General features: G+C 40.2%; 1 protein-coding gene across 1 annotated transcript in view; it reads left to right on the top strand.

Moving 5' to 3' along the window:
* Nucleotides 1–15,626, top strand: part of LOC114571635 (nuclear factor 7, brain-like) — a 430,007-nt gene that overhangs the window by 357,034 nt on the left and 57,347 nt on the right. The window lies entirely within an intron of this gene.

Consider the following 15,626-nt stretch of genomic DNA (forward strand, 5'->3'; position numbering starts at 1 on the left):
CATCAATACATTTGACAGTTTTACTCTCCCTTGGCACCAACATACACGTATCAGTCTTATCAAAGATTCCACACATCAAAATAAATTCAAACACTTAGTTAAACATCAAGTTATCACTAAGGTAATAGTTTCCTCATGATAAGAGTACGTTGGTTGTGAAGGACACCAGAACAAGGGTTATATTATTCTGTCCTACTTGTTGCTAAGTCAATATTTTAACGTTTGTCATTACTTTCAGATTCCCAGTCAATATTCTAAGTTACTAAGTCAATATATTGAGATACTAAGTCGATACTTTGAGATATTGATTCAATATATTGATAATGTAAGTCAATATTTTAAATGTTCTTATTGGTTTGAGATTCTTAGTCAATATTCTGAGTTACTAAGTCAATATATTGAGATACGGAATCAATATAGTGAGATGTTGAATCAATATATTGAGATATCTATGTCAATATTTTGAGATAAGTCAATATATTGAGATTCTAAGTCAATATTTTACATTTTCTCATTACTTTGAGATTCTTAGTTTATATTCTGAGATACTAAGTCAATATGTTGAGTGGTGACTTGAACTTATACTATATCTAAAATGTGTTAACTTCTACTCGGCAGAGGCAGATTTACCGAAGGGATCCTTTAAAAGGTTTAGCTACTTTACAGTTGATTATTACCTGATATTTAATCCGCATATTTTTTTATTTTATTTTTTCAAAAAGGAGCACAAAAAAACGACATTATAGAACGGCTTGTTTATTGCTAGGCAAAATTAAATGATTTATTAAAAATGTAACAACAATAACTTATAACAATAGCTTATTTCACCAGTAAGTTCCTGTTAAACGACAAAAACCACTAGATGGGAAAAAGGTATTTTACAAAAACTTGGAATGCAGCACGAGACTGGCGAGGCGAATTTCAAGTGAACGCAACATCTGTGTTTTTCCGACGACAGCGCATAGACTGTTATGCGAAGGCAGCTGCACACTGTCATACGTTCCTCTCCAGTGAAATACCTCTTATATACTGTCTATGTGAAATACAGACACACTTTTACACCGTTTAGCTGTCAGCATTTTAACTGTTTACTCCAGCAGCTAGCTAACGATTGGCTAACGTTACCTGCTGTTGAGTGTAGTGTTAACTAGCGTAACATGCGGCGATGTTTAGGTTGCCTCTAACGTCTGTTTTCGGAGCATCAGAGAGAAGCGCTGGCATTTCAATGGCACCGAAATCCGCGTTGAAATTCGGTCCGGTAGATAACTGTCGTTAAGGCACCGGTGCCGTATTAGCACCGGGTCTCTTGCTTTCTGTCAACGATGTGGCGAGGAGGTAACGTTAAGGCGGAGTTAGGCTGGGTCTAACGTTAGCTGGCTGGGTCTAACGTTAGCTGGCTGGGTCTAACGTTAGCTGGCTGGGTCTAACGTTAGCTGGCTGGGTCTAACGTTAGCTGGGTCTAACGTTAGCTGGCTGGGTCTAACGTTAGCCGGCTGGGTCTAACGTTAGCCGGCTGGGTCTAACGTTAGCCGGCTGGGTCTAACGTTAGCCGGCTGGGTCTAACGTTAGCCGGCTGGGTCTAACGTTAGCCGGCTGGGTCTGCGTTAGCCGGCTGGGTCTAACGTTAGCCGGCTGGGTCTAACGTTAGCCGGCTGGGTCTAACGTTAGCTGGGTCTAACGTTAGCTGGGTCTAACGTTAGCTGGCTGGGTCTAACGTTAGCTGGGTCTAACGTTAGCCGGCTGGGTCTAACGTTAGCGGTCCGCTGACCGGGATTGTGGGGGAAAAATGTATCGTTTCAAATCGGTAACATAGACGTAATGAGTGGCACATAACGTGAACTAACATGGCATTTTATTTTGTTTGAGTTTTAAGTTGTCCAGTGGGGCAAGTACATTTCTCTTCCACTTGCCCTACAAAAAATCCACTTGCGACACAAGCGGACAAGCCTTAATGTCGAGCCCTGGGTGGCTACTTTGAAGAATCTAAAATATAAGACATGTTTTCACTTATTTCACACTTTTTTGTTAAGTACATAATTCCATATGTGTTCATTCATAGTTTTGATGCCTTCAGTGAGAATCTACAATGTAAATAGTCATGAAAATAAAAAGGAAACACATTGAATGAGAAGGTGAGTCCAAACTTTTGGCCTGTATGTATATGTGGCTATGTGTGTATGTGTGTCTGCATATATGTGTGTGTGTGCTTGTGTGTGTATGTGTGTATGTGTGTTTGTGTGTGTGTGTGTGTGTCTGTGTCTGTGTGTGTTTGAGTGTATGTGTTTGTGTGTGTCTGTGTGTGTGTTTGAGTGTGTGCATGTGTGTGCATGTGTGTATGAGTGTCTTTGTGTGTTTAGATGTGTGGCAATGTGCGTATGTGTCTGTGTGTGTGTGTATATGTGTGGCTATGTGTGTATGTGTGTCTGCATATATGTGTGTGTGCGTGTGTGTGTGTGTGTGTGTATATGTGTGGCTATGTGTGTATGTGTGTCTGCATATATGTGTGTGTGTGTGTGTGTGTGTGTGTGTGTATATGTGTGGCTATGTGTGTATGTGTGTCTGCATATATGTGTGTGCGTGTGTGTGTGTGTCTGTGTGTGTGTGTGTGTGTGTGTGTGTGTGTATGTGTGTGTGTGTGTGTGTGTGTGTGTGTGTGTGTGTGTGTGTCTGTGTGTGTGTGTGTGTGTGTGTGTGTGTGTGTCTGTGTGTGTGTGTGTGTGTGTGTGTATGTGTGTGTGTGTGTGTGTGTGTGTTTGTGTGTATGTGTGTCTGTGTATGTCTGTGTGTGTGTGTGTGTGAGATGTTCTCTTCTGTTCATATTAAACTGTCCGTAGTATTCAAGTTGACTGTAAAACTCATTCAAAGCAACACAACTCTTAACACATCTTAAAACAGGCGCAGTGCAGCCAAACACTATGCACAAGCCTCACTGAGATAAAACACACACAAACACAAACACACACACACACACACACACACACAAACACACACACACACACACACACACACACAGTCTCACTCAGAACACACTGAGGGTAAAAACACTAGCATCAAACACCAATACAGAAATTACAAACTTTCTCATCTTTACAGTTTGAACAATTTGAGTGACTTGACACTACTCAATAGTTTATTTAAGGAAAAAATATAGATTGTATAATATACCAATTTTTACATAAGGTAAACAAGAAGGAATGAACATCAGCAGTTTTCTTCAATATAGTATTTTGTCTCTAGTAAACAGTACAGTGTATAATTGTTTCATTCTTATTTGGTGTTTTTATACAATAAAAGTCTTTCTGATCTTTCTCTGTATAAATACCGTATATGTTCACTAACTAGTCTAAAACAAGACACCTGCTTAGGCTTTCAGCTATAATCCCAATCAGCAGTGTTTGATAGGCACCAGACTGAGATCTATTCTGTGTTGAATGTGTGGTTAACAGTGTTGACAGCAGTGTGTTAGCATCTGAACAAAGTGCTGTAAATCTACAGTGTTGTGCAGGTTGAGGTTAAAGTCCTGGGATAAGTGTGTAGAGTTTAGAAAACTGTGTTCAAGCGATGAGAAACCAACTAGAGTCTGGTCCACATGAACTGCTGCTGTGCAGACTGGAGTTAGAGTTTTGCACACGTGACTCCAGTTGTGCCCACTGTCGTTTAGCAATCGAAAAAAACTTTAATATGTCGCCTGTGGCACACTGCATTGTTGCGCGATGTTGTGCAGAACCCCCCCAGGCTAAAACAATGTTGCAGACCGGCTCATAGAGGTCTTCTAAAAGAGCCAGATCTGCCATTGCTGATAAATGATAAACTGATGACTCCTTCTTCTCCTGTTAAACTGATTATATGCTGCACCGCAAGTCCACACTGACTCGAAAACTTGCGTACACGAGTTCAGACCAGACGTGAGATTTTTTCGCAGCCTACGCTCACGTTCAAATTGATAAATGCCGAGCTTTGCGTAGGAATCAGCGTACGCCCGCCCTATGCCTGTTTTAGATTGTACGCACGTTTCATAAATGAGGGCCACTGAGAGCGAGCTCTCAAATAAAGGCTCAGACTCCCAAAACGATAACTGCTATTAGTCAAATGACGTTATCCTGAGCACCACAAGGCGTTTGTGAACGTATCGGTATGAAATTTAAATGAATAAACTTAAAAAAAGTTGAAAAAGTAGAAATCCTTTTAATAAGTATGAATTTCATTAAAAATACAAAAGTTGACGCTAAACTGAACTGTTGGCTTTAAAAGTTGAAAAATGACAAAATAGAACATAGAACATTATGAGGTCTGAGTATATGTTCTAAATGATAATGACTCATGCAGTAATATGAAACAAATTGTATGAAAAATCTTAAAGCCCAAATGCATTGCACTGCACTGCTGAGAAATCTGGAAAGTTGTCAGAGATGGAAGCTAAACTGCATTATCTAAATACGTGAAGAGCTAAAATACATTGTTAGAAAAGCTGGAAGCTGAACTGTAATACTGTCAAAGATGAAAGTTGAAATGAATTGCCTGAAAAGGCTGAAAGAATAAATACTTTATCAGACATATACACTGCAAAAAGAAAGAACAAATTATAGTTATAGTTATTTTAGACTAAGACTAAGTAACGGTTAGCAAACATCGATTTAGCTTCAGTCTGCTCTCGGGAGTCAAGGGTTGGTTAACAGCATTCAAACACACTTACCACGCCGAACGTTATCAATCATGTGCTCACGATGACAGCCTCGTTCGAGATGAACTGCGCCTTGCCTATAAAGTGGACGAGAGCAGGGGGTGGTGACAAAACTCTGCTGTCAAGTCGGACAGTTTCCAGCTGTTTTCAGCAGCCTTCAGGCTGAACAGGAAGTGACAGAAACACTGTGGTCCGATTCCGATTTAATAAAATGTTCTAAGACATACGTATATATCAGCTCCTGCACAATTCAATATTCAATTCAATTCAATTCAATTTTATTTATAGTATCAAATCATAACAGAGTTATCTCGAGACACTTTACAGATAGAGTAGGTCTAGACCACACTCTATAAATTCCAAAACCCCAATAATTACAGTAATTCCCTCAAGAGCAAGCATTAGCAGTGGCTGTTGCCACAGTGGCGAGGAAAAACTCCCTTTTAGGAAGAAACCTCGGCAGACCCAGACTCTTGGTAGGAGGTGTCTGACGTGGCCGGTTGGGGGCGTGATAAATAGTGGCATCATTTCAATTTCAATTTCAATTTTATTTATATAGCACGTTAAAAAAAACAACCTCAGTTGACCAAAGTGCTTAACATGCTCCAGAAGCAACAAAACAATAAACACAAACAAGGCACGATGTACAATACAAAATAACTGACAGCTCTGTACATACTACAAAAATACAAAGAAAGATATCAACAGTGTGCCCTTACAGTAAAATAGGATTTCAACTGTTCACCCAGTTTAGCTTTAGCATTCAGCATTCCCACGCATTTTCTGCAGGAAATGCATTTTCTAGTTTTACCTAAATAAAAAAAAAATAAAAACATGTTCTCACTTTCTTAGCTTTAGTGGTATAAATCCAAGCAGTTTGTTTTATTTGCATGTCTGACAGTGAGATAGCATCTCTGTTTCCTCCCCATTACCATGGAGATGGGAGGAATTTCATTTGAAGTCCTCACAGCTGTGAAAAATGACATTCAGATTCAACAGCAGCGTCTCTTTTCAGAAGCTCTTTTTTATAGAGTCCTCTACATACCTCAATTAGAGCCTAACAGATAAATCAGCATTTATGAGCTTTAGGATTTGTCTTATTTGAAGGCTGATAAGTAATTGCAGTACAGAGATGGCTTACTCTAAAGATCATGTAAGTGTCAGACTGGTCCACCGACCAGGCTTTTGAGTCTTGGCATTGCTTGTACTGTAGATGAAGCTGGTGTGGTGCTCTTTGAGGTTAAGGGTTGTTTTTTGCACCATCAGCTCAGATGACTGCCGGGTGTCTGTCACTTGCGGATACTTGTTTCCCTTTTTCAAGACAGTAGAAACTTGTCGCGTAAGGGCTGGGTTGATGATGAAACTGAAAGTTTAGAGCATTTTGACAGCTACTCTGTCATTATTAAAACAACTGGAGACTGTGTTGTTACATCCCGCTACGCCCTGCTGTGATGTTCATACGCACAGAGTAGTCAGGATCCGGTATAGGAGACTGCACTACTCAGTATGACACGATGTGCTCTGCTATGACATGAACTTCCACAACTACCTTGGAAGTCACTGTTCCATTATCTTTAATGTCACTATTAGTTTGAGCCAGTTTCAGCTCCCCTCGGACCACAGGTAAAGGTGGAGGATTAGCCGCTGTGTTTAAGTGTGCTTTTCCATGTCGGGAGATTCTGTTTGACAGCTGCTCCAGCTTTGAGCTGCAACTGTTTGAGACACATCTTCCAGTGACTGTTTTATGTGCTGTGGTTTATCGACCTCCAAAGTTTAATAAGGATTTTATTCAGGACTTTGCAGACTTTGTGGCTGGAATTGTTTTGAAATATGATCGCTTTTTGATCGTTGGTGATTTTAATATACATGTGTGCTGCGAATCCAGACCGATGTCTAAGGATTTTCTTAATCTTATTGACTCTTTTAGTCTCACGCAGTCTGTCACTGGCCCGGCCTTGCGAAAAAGGACATCGTTGGACCTTGTGCTGTCATATGGCTTAGATGTTGCCATTAGTGAGATATGCGACACATGCATTTCAGATCATCTGCCTGTTTTATTTACTATGGTTGTCCCCTGCTCTGACACTTTGTCTGTTTCCCCCGCACGTTGTGTCCGTGCAATTAACCCTCAAACTGCCTCACATTTTTCTGCTGCTTTTAAAAACTCAGTGCTTTACAATCTTGGTGATTTTCTTAATGTGGAGGAACTCGCCAACATCTTTGACTCTACTTGTACAGAGATACTGGACTCTGTTGCCCCACTGAGGGAGAAACGCACAAAAACTCTTAAAGAACCTTGGCTGAATGACAACACCCGCTCTCTCAGACGGGCCTGCAGTACAGCTGAGAGAAAGTGGAAGAAGGACAAACTTCAAGTGTCATTTCAAATTTTTAAAGACTTATTACATAAATACCAGGGAGCAGTTAAATCTGCTAAAACTTATTTTTTTTATCTCACCTGGTTGCTAGTAACACCCAGAGGCCTCAGGTTCTTTTTAACGTGTTTAACTCACTTATTAACCCTTGGGAAACTGACTGTGCTGTGCCATCCACATTGTTGTGTGAAAACTTCCTGAAACACTTCATAGATAAAATTGCTGGCCTGAGCTTTTCATCCCCTGCTTTTACCAGTGACCCTCTGTTACCTCTTCATGCCCAGCTGTCTTCCAGCAGTTTGAGCCAGTTTCACTCCACCTTCTCTCTGACATCGTCAAGCAGCTTCGTCCGGCTAATTGCCTGCTGGATAGTATCCCTGCACGCTTACTTAAAGATGTTTTTAACACTGTTGGGCCCAGTATTTTATCCTTGGTTAACTCATCTCTTAGCTCAGGGTGTGTTCCAGCTGCTTTTAAACATGCTGTTGTGCAACCTCTTTTAAAAAAGAAACATTTGGATCCGTTAGTTTTGTCTAATTTTAGACCTATTTCTAAACTACCCTTTTTATCTAAAGTCTTGGAGAAGGTTGTTTTTAATCAACTTCAATCATTTTTAGATGATTTTAGTATTCATGAAAGTTCCAGTCTGGTTTTAAGCCCCGTCACAGTACTGAAACTGTCCTCCTAAGAGTCTACAACGACCTTCTCTTAGCGGTCGACTCAGGAAACTCCGCTGTTTTAGTGCTTTTGGATTTGACTGCGGCCTTTGACACTGTCAACCACTACATCCTTTTATCCCGACTCAAACAAAGTGTTGGCATTACGGGCATTGCCTTAAAATGGTTTGAATCCTACTTGACAGATAGGAGTGTTGCTGTCCACATTGGTAACTGCTCTTCATCTGCTGCCCCTCTTTCTTGTGGGGTCCCCCAAGGCTCCATTTTGGGACCCTTGCTATTTTCTCTGTACATGCTGCCCTTAGGGTCCATTTTAAAAAAACACAACATTTCTTTCCATTGTTTTGCAGATGATGTACAAATCTATTTGCCTGTAAGAAACAATGAGAAGGACACTATCCAGCTGTTGTTAAACTGCTTGAGTGATCTCAAAATATGGTTGGATCAGAATTCTCTCTGTCTCAATGATAATAAGACTGAAGTTGTTGTGTTTGGTCGTGCTGAACATTTCAGTGCCTGTGTAGATACTCTCGGTACTTTAGGCTCCCAAATTCAAACTTTTACCATAAATCTGGGAGTGATTTTTGACAGTGCTTTTAAATTTGACAAACAGATTAGTTCTGTTGTTAAAACCAGCTTCTTCCAGCTGAGACTTTTGGCTAAGGACAAGCCTTACCTGCTACGTAAAGACTTTGAAATGCATTTATTATGTCCCGTTTAGACTACTGTAACTTACTGTATGTTGGATTGGATCAGTCATCCCTTCGTCGGTTACAGTTAGTCCAGAACGCAGAAGCTCGACTTTTAACCAGGACCAAAAAGCGTGATCATATTACACCGGTTTTGGCCACGCTCCACTGGCTTCCTGTTTGTTTCAGGATTGAATTTAAAATTGTATTAATTGTTTTTAAGATCTTAAATGGGTTCTCGCCTTCTTATTCATCAGAGCTCTTACATGTCCACACGCCAGTCAGAGCACTGAGGTCGTCCAATCAGATGCTCCTCGATGTGCCCAGATCCAGGTTAAGAACCAAAGGTGAGCGAGCCTTTTCAGTGGCTGCTCCAAACCTCTGGAATAGTTTACCTGTTCATGTAAGAACAGCTCGGACCATTGAAATGGTCAAACAATAAACACAAACAAGGCACGATGTACAATACAAAATAACTGACAGTAGAAAAAGAATAAGGTCAATACTGTCAAGATATCAAAGCTCAACTTGAATTGAAAGCCAATGAATAATAGTGGGTCTTAAGCGTGGACTTGAACGTTTCAGTGGTCCGAGCTGTTCTTACATGAACAGGTAAACTATTCCAGAGGTTTGGAGCAGCCACTGAAAAGGCTCGCTCACCTTTGGTTCTTAACCTGGATCTGGGCACATCGAGGAGCATCTGATTGGACGACCTCAGTGCTCTGACTGGCGTGTGGACATGTAAGAGCTCTGATGAATAAGAAGGCGAGAACCCATTTAAGATCTTAAAAACAATTAATACAATTTTAAATTCAATCCTGAAACAAACAGGAAGCCAGTGGAGCGTGGCCAAAACCGGTGTAATATGATCACGCTTTTTGGTCCTGGTTAAAAGTCGAGCTTCTGCGTTCTGGACTAACTGTAACCGACGAAGGGATGACTGATCCAATCCAACATACAGTAAGTTACAGTAGTCTAAACGGGACATAATAAATGCATTTCAAAGTCTTTACGTAGCAGGTAAGGCTTGTCCTTAGCCAAAAGTCTCAGCTGGAAGAAGCTGGTTTTAACAACAGAACTAATCTGTTTGTCAAATTTAAAAGCACTGTCAAAAATCACTCCCAGATTTATGGTAAAAGTTTGAATTTGGGAGCCTAAAGTACCGAGAGTATCTACACAGGCACTGAAATGTTCAGCACGACCAAACACAACAACTTCAGTCTTATTATCATTGAGACAGAGAATTCTGATCCAACCATATTTTGAGATCACTCAAGCAGTTTAACAACAGCTGGATAGTGTCCTTCTCATTGTTTCTTACAGGCAAATAGATTTGTACATCATCTGCAAAACAATGGAAAGAAATGTTGTGTTTTTAAAAAATGGACCCTAAGGGCAGCATGTACAGAGAAAATAGCATGGGTCCCAAAATGGAGCCTTGGGGGACCCCACAAGAAAGAGGGGCAGCAGATGAAGAGCAGTTACCAATGTGGACAGCAACACTCCTATCTGTCAAGTAGGATTCAAACCATTTTAAGGCAATGCCCGTAATGCCAACACTTTGTTTGAGTCGGGATAAAAGGATGTAGTGGTTGACAGTGTCAAAGGCCGCAGTCAAATCCAAAAGCACTAAAACAGCGGAGTTTCCTGAGTCGACCGCTAAGAGAAGGTCGTTGTAGACTCTCAGGAGGACAGTTTCAGTACTGTGACGGGGCTTAAAACCAGACTGGAACTTTCATGAATACTAAAATCATCTAAAATGATTGAAGTTGATTAAAAACAACCTTCTCCAAGACTTTAGATAAAAGGGTAGTTTAGAAATAGGTCTAAAATTAGACAAAACTAACGGATCCAAATGTTTCTTTTTAAAAGAGGTTGCACAACAGCATGTTTAAAAGCAGCTGGAACACACCCTGAGCTAAGAGATGAGTTAACCCAGGATAAAATACTGGGCCCAACAGTGTTAAAAACATCTTTAAGTAAGCGTGCAGGGATACTATCCAGCAGGCAATTAGCCGGACGAAGCTGCTTGACGATGTCAGAGAGAAGGTGGAGTGAAACTGGCTCAAACTGCTGGAAGACAGCTGGGCATGAAGAGGTAACAGAGGGTCACTGGTAAAAGCAGGGGATGAAAAGCTCAGGCCAGCAATTTTATCTATGAAGTGTTTCAGGAAGTTTTCACACAACAATGTGGATGGCACAGCACAGTCAGTTTCCCAAGGGTTAATAAGTGAGTTAAACACGTTAAAAAGAACCTGAGGCCTCTGGGTGTTACTAGCAACCAGGTGAGATAAAAAATAAGTTTTAGCAGATTTAACTGCTCCCTGGTATTTATGTAATAAGTCTTTAAAAATTTGAAATGACACTTGAAGTTTGTCCTTCTTCCACTTTCTCTCAGCTGTACTGCAGGCCCGTCTGAGAGAGCGGGTGTTGTCATTCAGCCAAGGTTCTTTAAGAGTTTTTGTGCGTTTCTCCCTCAGTGGGGCAACAGAGTCCAGTATCTCTGTACAAGTAGAGTCAAAGATGTTGGCGAGTTCCTCCACATTAAGAAAATCACCAAGATTGTAAAGCACTGAGTTTTTAAAAGCAGCAGAAAAATGTGAGGCAGTTTGAGGGTTAATTGCACGGACACAACGTATGGGGAAACAGACAAAGTGTCAGAGCAGGGGACAACCATAGTAAATAAAACAGGCAGATGATCTGAAATGCATGTGTCGCATATCTCACTAATGGCAACATCTAAGCCATATGACAGCACAAGGTCCAACGTATGTCCTTTTTCGTGCGTCGGGCCAGTGACAGACTGCGTGAGACTAAAAGAGTCAATAAGATTAAGAAAATCCTTAGACATCGGTCTGGATTCGCAGCACACATGTATATTAAAATCACCAACGATCAAAAAGCGATCATATTTCAAAACAATTCCAGCCACAAAGTCTGCAAAGTCCTGAATAAAATCCTTATTAAACTTTGGAGGTCGATAAACCACAGCACATAAAACAGTCACTGGAAGATGTGTCTCAAACAGTTGCAGCTCAAAGCTGGAGCAGCTGTCAAACAGAATCTCCCGACATGGAAAAGCACACTTAAACACAGCGGCTAATCCTCCACCTTTACCTGTGGTCCGAGGGGAGCTGAAACTGGCTCAAACTAATAGTGACATTAAAGATAATGGAACAGTGACTTCCAAGGTAGTTGTGGAAGTTCATGTCATAGCAGAGCACATCGTGTCATACTGAGTAGTGCAGTCTCCTATACCGGATCCTGACTACTCTGTGCGTATGAACATCACAGCAGGGCGTAGCGGGATGTAACAACACAGTCTCCAGTTGTTTTAATAATGACAGAGTAGCTGTCAAAATGCTCTAAACTTTCAGTTTCATCATCAACCCAGCCCTTACGCGACAAGTTTCTACTGTCTTGAAAAAGGGAAACAAGTATCCGCAAGTGACAGACACCCGGCAGTCATCTGAGCTGATGGTGCAAAAACAACCCTTAACCTCAAAGAGCACCACACCAGCTTCATCTACAGTACAAGCAATGCCAAGACTCAAAAGCCTGGTCGGTGGACCAGTCTGACACTTACATGATCTTTAGAGTAAGCCATCTCTGTACTGCAATTACTTATCAGCCTTCAAATAAGACAAATCCTAAAGCTCATAAATGCTGATTTATCTGTTAGGCTCTAATTGAGGTATGTAGAGGACTCTATAAAAAAGAGCTTCTGAAAAGAGACGCTGCTGTTGAATCTGAATGTCATTTTTCACAGCTGTGAGGACTTCAAATGAAATTCCTCCCATCTCCATGGTAATGGGGAGGAAACAGAGATGCTATCTCACTGTCAGACATGCAAATAAAACAAACTGCTTGGATTTATACCACTAAAGCTAAGAAAGTGAGAACATGTTTTTATTTTTTTTTTATTTAGGTAAAACTAGAAAATGCATTTCCTGCAGAAAATGCGTGGGAATGCTGAATGCTAAAGCTAAACTGGGTGAACAGTTGAAATCCTATTTTACTGTAAGGGCACACTGTTGATATCTTTCTTTGTATTTTTGTAGTATGTATGCGTGGATGCCATATGTCTGTGTGCCTATGTATATGTATGTTGTGTATAAGCTATTGGACACCTTAATTTCCTTTGGGATAAAATATCTATATCTATCTATTTCTAAGTAGCACAAAACAAAGCAGTCAGACTTGTTCTGAGGTGTAATTCTAGGTCCAATGTTGTTAAAATGCATGAACGTCTTAAATGGTTGAGTATTGAAAAAAGACTATTAGCCTATGTGCTTAGTTTGTTGCTCTCTGTTATTCAAACTAAGACACCATCATTTATTTTTGATAAGATAACTTACAGTTCAGATATCCACACTTATTTAACCAGAGGAGCCAGTAGGGGCACATGATTCCACCTTTACCAAAATCCAATAACCTGAAAAAACCTTTCATTCATTCATTTCACAGAGCAAGTTCTTTGTGGAATAATATCCCAAATAACATTTGTTTTATCACAGGAAAGGTACATTTTAAAAAGAAAGTCAAATCTTACCTTCACTTAACCCTTGTGTTGGGTCTGTTTTATGAAGCATAAAGTATACATCTTCTAAGGCAACTTCATTCCAACTTATCACCGCTAGTTTCACACTTATGTTTGTAATTCATGGTCAGTAAACCTCATTCATATTACAATATGCCTAATTTTTAGTTAAAAAACCCCCAGAAATTATGTATTACTTTAGCTAATAATTAAGATCAGAAGAAGATATGTTGATGCAAAATTACAGCCTTTTTCGTGTATGAACCTATCCATGTTATTTTTGGACAATTTGGTTGAAAGAAACTCAAATTTTTATACAGATCTTTGAAAACGGGTCAAATTTGACCCGAGGACCACACAAGGGTTAAATACCAAAAAATACATTACAACAACAAGAAATACAAACCAACAAAACACCTTCAACCAGCTGTGGAACCGCTGTATTCTGCTCTTTTATACACACATACACAGGTATATACATATACAGCAGTAATACTCTGTGGTACTAGTACTTTAACTGAAGTTAACTGTGTAGTTTTAATAATGTCTCCTCATGCAATACTCAAACTATTTATATATCAATAAACTTTTAATCTAAATGTCCTTATTTTAAGACATTAAAGTCTTTAATTCAATTCAATTCAATTCAATTTTATTTATAGTATCAAATCATAACAAAAGTTATCTCGAGACACTTTACAGATAGAGTAGGTCTAGACCACACTCTATAAATTCCAAAACCCCAACAATTACAGTAATTCCCTCAAGAGCAAGCATTAGCAGTGGCTATTGCGACAGTGGCGAGAAAAAACTCCCTTTTAGGAAGAAACCTCGGCAGACCCAGACTCTTGGTAGGCGGTGTCTGACGGGCCGGTTGGGGGCGTGATGAACAGTGGTGATAACAGTCACATTAGAAGTCACATATGCACATATATACATTTAATGAAGACACTGGTATGCATTTAAATATTGACAATTAAAAACATCAGTTTCTAATCTACAGTGACTCTGTAGCTGTTCATAATAATTACTTTAGCTGTGTCACTTCCTGTTTCCCTCAGAGCTGCTGATGGAGACAGTGGCACCACCTTGTGACGCAGTTATATTATTTCATGTCAGAAAAATCACAACACACCGTCACTCAGAATGAGTTTTAATGGACAACTCAGTGTAAACAAAGAAAAAAATCCTTTTTGGTTAGCATGAAACAGCCCCGAAATCACCATCACCAAACTCCATCAGACTCCATGTAAATAATCAGGACTTTTAGCGTGTATAGAGCCAGCATATCTCCACCAGACTCCATGTAAGTAATCAGGACTTTTAGTGTGTATAGAGCCAGCATATCTCCACCAGACTCCATGTAAATAATCAGGACTTTTAGTGTGTATAGAGCCAGCATATCTCCACCAGACTCCATGTAAATAATCAGGACTTTTAGCGTGTATAGAGCCAGCATATCTCCACCAGACTCCATGTAAATAATCAGGACTTTTAGCGAGTATAGAGCCAGCATATCTCCACCAGACTCCATGTAAATAATCAGGACTTTTAGTGTGTATAGAGCCAGCATATCTCCACCAGACTCCATGTAAATAATCAGGACTTTTAGTGTGTATAGAGCCAGCATATCTCCACCAGACTCCATGTAAATAATCAGGACTTTTAGTGTGTATAGAGCCAGCATATCTCCACCAGACTCCATGTAAATAATCAGGACTTTTAGCGAGTATAGAGCCAGTATATCTCCACCAGACTCCATGTAAATAATCAGGACTTTTAGCGAGTATAGAGCCAGTATATCTCCACCAGACTCCATGTAAATAATCAGGACTTTTAGCGAGTATGCATCTTGATAACACGCCAATAATGGCATACGAATTGGCGTGTCATACATACGCCACTTCATGAGATCAGTCTGAAGAAAAGATAGTGTGGCACCCAACGTTAGCATCAAATTACAAGGAACTGACTCGTGAAGGGAATTCTGGCAAAAAAACAGGCCCGAAGGCCAGAAAAGATCTGACTCCAGTTACTCGAACCACTCTAATTCCCTCGCGTCTGTTGATGAGACTTGTGATACCAGAACTCAATGATCAAAACTGAGACGATAGACTCAAGTTTAACAAAGTTTACTAAGTCAAGCAGTTAAGTTTACAGAACACAATTGTGGGTTCCCAAAAAGAGCGAAAGTTTCCCTAGCTTCATACATCAAATGTACGGAGCTCAGGTCAGCAAAGTCTCTGTCGATCTGTGAGCCCCGAATCTGTAATATCCCTCAACCTTTATCCTCTTCCTTGATGGGGTGTCATCCTCCTGTCTCTGGGCAGATTCTAGACCTACTCTATCTGTAAAGTGTCTCGAGATAACTCTTGTTATGATTTGATACTATAAATAAAATTGAATTGGATGGGGGGGCGTTGGCACAAAAAAGCTTGAGAACCAGTGCTGTAGGGCAGTGATCTTCAATAGGGGGTCCGGGACCCCTAGGTGGTCCTCAGAATCTCTGCAGGGGGGCCTCAAAATTATTGTTAATTTTTGAAAGTTTTTAAAAAAATAAAAAAGTCTTAATATGATTCTAACATATTATTAGCAAATATAAATCCCCACTGATGATAGGCTTACTGGCCAATAGGTAATGTAATCACTAAGTCAGCCATCCTC

This window comes from Perca flavescens, chromosome 17, assembly GCF_004354835.1.
Source record: "Perca flavescens isolate YP-PL-M2 chromosome 17, PFLA_1.0, whole genome shotgun sequence".
Lineage (NCBI taxonomy): Eukaryota > Metazoa > Chordata > Actinopteri > Perciformes > Percidae > Perca > Perca flavescens.